Genomic DNA, 6,355 nt, shown 5'->3' with positions numbered 1-6,355 from the left:
GAACATTATGTATATAAAACTCGTCTGAACATCAACCCAACAATGTTAGATCTATAAATTTGCTTTCGCAAATGTTTTGTTCTTCCCTCGCCGGGATTTGAACCCATGCTACTATATATATAAATAGTGAGAGATAGATCGATTATAACAGTAAAATGTTCTGTATATGTTAAGTTGACATTATAACGTATATATATATGTGTTTTAATTTCTTTCAGAGAATTGTACAAAGAAGGGGTAACATTGTTACAGGTACTTTCTGGACCAAAGTCAGAAATCTGTATGACTCAATTGAAGAAAAGGTACCAGCCAGAAAACTTGCTATTTATGAGGCGTTTCAACGAAAAGATGACAGGGGGGAAGGGAACAATAAAGTTTACCATGATCAAAACAAAATTGAGTGTTCCTGTATTTGTTTTATTAATTAATTTCACAATTGTATCATATTAATTAAGTTTCTTCTGAATTTAACTATATACCTACAGAAATAATGTTTAAAAGCAATTAATAATTATATACAAAATGTAGTGGCGCTTGAAGACAATTTTTCTGGAAAAGTTAGAGTGGGTCATTGGTTCATCCATATGCAATGGCGTTTGCTGTTGTTGCCAAAAATCAAAGATTACAAATCGTTTTGAAAACTTATATTTAAAGTTACTAAATAAAAAAAAAATATTGAAAGTTTTTAAACCGTATGATCTTACAAAATAACCTGTCAGACACATCAAAAAAAAAAAATTAAAACAATAGCGAACACTACAAAAAATCCGAGAGTTAAATTAGCTGATCCGAAAGGACAAACAATTTCATAAGAACATCTGATAAACTGCTTAACATGCTACATTTCGTAAATTTTACGGACGCCATCACGAGTTCATGAATGTGACCTACCAAATTAGACTATTTACCGGATTTGTTATCACATAAGCAGCAGGATCTACTTTCCCTTCCGGAGCACCTGAGATCTTCCCTAGTTTTTCGTCGGGTTCTTGTAGTTTATTCTTCATTTTAATATGTTGCGTCATGATGCGCACTATTGTTTGTCTGTTTGTCTTTGTCATTTTTAGCTATGGCGTTGTCAGTTTATTTTCGATTTATGAGTTTGACTGTCCCTTTGGTATCTTTCGTCCCTCTTTTATGTTGTTTTACCTGAATAGTTTGTTTTATATGGGAAATATTTTTTGAGACATTTCTTTAGTCTTTTTCACGTCGCTGATAAATCAATCTCAACAGTTGAATATAGGCGTAGACATGTTGAATACTACAAGTAGAAATATTATCACAGAATACTCAAAACTATATTTTAATACCAATTGTTCTCAAACAGATGTACATCTGTCCAAATTTTTCCTATAATACAGACCAATATTGAATCTGAGGTGTCTACACAAGATACAATATATAAGAAAATGAATTTAAAAGAAGCCGTCAACATGTCACAATATACCATTCTATACTTACCTAATTTGTTAGTTTTCAGATCTCAATTTATTCAGAAGAATATGCATTCAAATTTAAAAAAAAAAACAACAACAAAGAAACACACCAAAATCAACTAATACAGCTATACATAAATAAACACATTTCTGATATTGATAAATATAAAAAAAAAATGAAAAGTAAGTATTCATTAAAAACTGAAGATCACTAAACCATTACTAATAAAATCAATTCACTAAAAGTACCGATACAGTACTGACAAAATCAGTCCTTAAACAGTACCGACATAATCAGTCCTTATGCAGTCCTGCAAAAATCAGTACTGAAACAATACTGAAAAAATCAGTACTGAAACAGTACTAAAAAAATCAGTACTGAAAAAGTACTGAAAATAACAGTACTGAAAAAGTACTGACAATATCAGTACTGAAATAGTACTGACAATATCAGTACTGAACCAGTACTGAAAAAATCAGTACTGAAACAGTACTGACAAAATCAGTACTGAAATAGTACTGAAAATAACAGTACTGAAATAGTACTGACAATATCAGTACTGAACCAGTACTGACAAAATCAGTACTGAAATAGTATTGGCAAAATCAGTACTGATTTCATTGAAAGTATAACATTATAAGTTTTCAGTCTTTCCTTACAGTACTGATATGCACGAGGGTAGAAATGTACCAAAAAAGTATGGGTAAATTATTGGTAGTGTAGTACTTAAGAGAGAGAGAAGGATAACAGAGGGACATTCATACTCACAGATCGAAAATACTGACAATGCCATGGCCGAAAAAGCAAAAAAACAAACAGACAAATTATTGTACACAAGCCACAACATAGAAAAACTAAAGACTCACCCCACCAAAACTCGGGTTGATCTAAAGTGCTTCGGAAGGGTAAGCAGATCCTACTACACATGTGACACCCGTCGTGTACGATTCTATAATTGTGTTTATAGTAATATTAGTTCTCGTCTTGAACATGCATGAAATATTTGTAACTGGACGTTAAGCAATCAACAATCAATGTATCATTGATTTGTAAAAGCTCACTATTGTAAATAGAATCATATTCAAAACAGTGTAGCTGTGGCCATTGATTGACAACCTTAAATTATCCCATTGACTGGGGCAGATTATGTGAACGTTTGTCTGTAACAACCGCTGCTCACTATGTACTTGTTAAAGGCACTTAAACTGTGGGGTCACAAAAGGTTCTCAACACCTAAATAAAAAAATTAGAAAAACTAATCCGGAATAACACGATGTTTTGATTTATATCAATAATATAAAACAAAACATAAAGTTATTCCTGATTAATTTATCGAACTATTTTAATATTAAAGGCGTTTAAGAACCTTTGGTGACCCCACAGTTTAAATTCTATAATACGTAAGTAGTAAGCAGTTGTCGTTACAGACACACGTTCACCTAATCTGCCCCAGTCAATGGGATAATTTAAGGTTGTCAATCAATGGCCACAGCTACACTGTTTTGAATATGATTCTAGATATAAGAAGATGTGCATGGTATGAATACCAATGAGACAACACTCCATCCAAGTCCCAATGTGTAAAAGAAAAACCATAATAAGTCAAAGAACGGTCTTCAAAACGGAGCCTTCAAAAATTTGCCTTACACCTAACAGTAAGCTATAAAGGGCCCCGAAAATGATTAACGGTTTAATATTTATAAAAAAAAAAACGAGAAACGAGAAACACTGTTTAATACGGAAGCCGATAAGGGCCATTCAAAAAAAAAATTTTTTGTCGTAATTACGACATAGCATGTCGTAATTTCGACATAACATGTCGTTAATACGACATCGCTTTGTCGTAATTTCGACATAACATGTCGTTATAACGACATCGCTATGTCGTAATTTCGACATATCATGTCGTAATTTTGACATATCATGTCGTTATAACGACATCGCTATGTCGTAATTTCGACATATCATGTCGTAATAACGACATCGCTATATATAAAAGAATATGTATTATGATTGCCAAGAGACTAAATGACACAGAAATTAACAACTATAGGTCATCATAATGCCCCCAATAATTAGAAAAGCCCCCGCATAGTCAGCTTTAAAAGAGGGAGGAAAGATACCAGAGGGAGAGTCACCGAAATGCTGTGTGGCAGACAGTGTTATTAATTAATTATTAGCCTCCTTGGTAAAACTCCAAATTTCATATTTAATGTATTTCATTATTAAATAATTTACATGAAGCTTAATAAGTATATATTTGTTAATTGCATAGCTTTTGATATTTGAATTCATTGGTTAAAGATATTTATTTATATTGTAAAGTTTAATATTTGCATCGTCGCAAAATCTTTGGTTACCTTCTTTGGATACCTTCAGTGAGAAACTTATATATTTTATAGATCCAATTAAGTTTAATAAGTTACCGGCCGTAGAAGGGCTGTACAGCCAGACAAGGTCGATATAAACTTCTAATTGTTGGAAGAATATTATGTGGAATTAGTTGAGGACTGACATTCAGTCCTACCAAGGCAAGCCAAGCTCTCCATCTCCCTATAAATAAGCGCAAACTACATAAGGGTGAATTGAAGTATTGATTGCTCTATTTCTACTTTCAAACGTTGGGCACGATGTTCCCATAAACCCTAGGATTTAAAACAGAATCTTCGAAATTTCATCCGCAAAACAAAATAAAAATGTTAGAAAACACGAACCAATATTAAAACAAATTCAATATATGCTTTAAATTATGTTTTTACAGCTCTTGATCATATACTAAGTAATATCTAGTATATTTGAGGATTAAAATAAGAAAGCTATGTGAAAAAACGGATGTCCAACGTTACATTTATGAAAAACTGTTTTAACTCTTATGTATAGTGATCCTATTTCTTATTCTCTGATCTTCTTGATTCTTGGCAGGAACAACGACATGTGTCGGTTCTTTGTGGCGTTAAAGCTGTAATTTTGCCAAATTTCATTTGACTCGGTGGCTGCATATTAAGCTGGAATAAGAAAAATGTCCAACGACGTTTTTCGTTAACTCAACGACTGAAAGTGAATTTTATAAGTAGATATAGCAGAAAATGAATAAAAAGAGTAAGACAATAATAATATCTAACAAAAGTACAAATATTTGCCTCATGTGAGTTCAAATATTGCTGATTCAATAAAATCTTCTCTACACAGACGGCGTGCATAAAGCTGGGTCCACAAACGTGACGTTTTCAAATAGCTAAAATCAATTACGACGTCGGCATCCCCCCCCTCCCCAGAAAACAAAAGCGTAACAAAAACACTGGACACGCAATTTACCGCATAATTTAAAAAAAAAATAAACGTTCAACATATTTCATTTTTTTCGAACAACAAAGAACAGCAAATGCACATTCTGGAAATCTAAACAAATACATTCTAAGAGCAGTGTAATGGAAATAATAAGCGACTATGTCGTAGACCCTGTTCAGAAAATAGCGCTAAAACGTCATTTCTTTAAACTGTAACATAATCGCTGGACATTTAAAAAATTTAAAAAATTCAGGTGTTCAGCCTGGACTTTCGAACCATTCATATCTTGAAGATTTTTTTAAACCTCTTATTAGGCACATTTTGAATATCGAGTCATTTCGAAATAAGAAAATGGCAAGTACATATTTTTTCACCGATTATTCCATTTACTTATATTAATCCTTCAAAATTACTACTTCTTACACATAACGAACTACATTCCAAACGCATCAATCATGGCTGTTTTTAATTTTTTCTTGGTGAAGTTCGTATGACTTCATAGTCCGAATCCGAAAAATTCTACTGTACTAAAATGCAGGAAAATAAGTTTAATTTGCACAAATTTCAGGTCAAAAACCGTATTTTATGCTAATTTAATGTTACAAGTTACACATATTTATGCCGTTTTCTCCATGTTCGTTTCAGTCTTTATAGATTTAATTTTGATAACCTTTTTGATAATGTGGATTTTAATGGCTGGCTCTAAACATTTTATCATAAAAAAACTTCCTATTTAAAATATATGATTTACACGGTTGTATAAAGCTACTTTTAAAGACGCATTTTGTAGTGGTTCTCAGCATCGTGCACGCCGTCACAGTCGTTTTTCAAACGGTAGCCATTTTGTCCAAGTTGATATTTCATTTTTCAAAGCAGTTAACGCGTATTTTTTATAATTGATCAAAACAAAAGTTAGATACACGAAGAGTAAAAAATGCCAAGATTCTTTTCTTATTAACTACCTATTTGGATCTTAAAGGAATAAAATGCGTCCACACATTACAAAACGGTAGCCAATTTGTCCAAACGTCTGAAAACGTCTAAAATCCTAAAGACGCTAATTTCCGACGTTACATGTGCTAAAGTTTCAATTAAATGTTCATGATAATTAAAACAAATCGTGTTATGAAATTTGGAAAAAGAGGTTGATGATTGCTGCCGAAAAAAAAGAATAGTGGATGTTGCTATAGACTCCGCCCGGGGACATAGGTTCGACACAGGTTAAATTTTGCAATTTTTATTAATCGTTTATAGCTTTTAACGATTTATTTAAAAGAATTGGGAAATGGGGAAAAAATCCCATTACATGAACTTCGTCCAACTTTTGCAAAGACAAATTGGTGACACCCAGACAGTCCTCTAAATGTAAAATGCGAATTGAAATTTATGTTACGGAAGTACTCCGAAATAGATCATTTAAATTCGTCACTTCAGTAAGGTGCAATCACCAATATTAAAAGACTTAATACCAGTTCATGGAATGTTTTACTTCGCGATTTGTCCTGCTATTCATGGTATAACTGTCGTGATGATAGTAATTCCTGTACTAGCGAAGCCGGAACTTTTCGTCAATATAAACGTGTGCATGAAAGGGATGTAATTGAAAGACGAATCCCAAAACAGCGACGAA

Source organism: Mytilus galloprovincialis, chromosome 12 (genome assembly GCF_965363235.1).
Source record: "Mytilus galloprovincialis chromosome 12, xbMytGall1.hap1.1, whole genome shotgun sequence".
Classification (NCBI taxonomy): domain Eukaryota; kingdom Metazoa; phylum Mollusca; class Bivalvia; order Mytilida; family Mytilidae; genus Mytilus; species Mytilus galloprovincialis.
Note: the sequence above shows the minus strand (reverse complement) of the source record.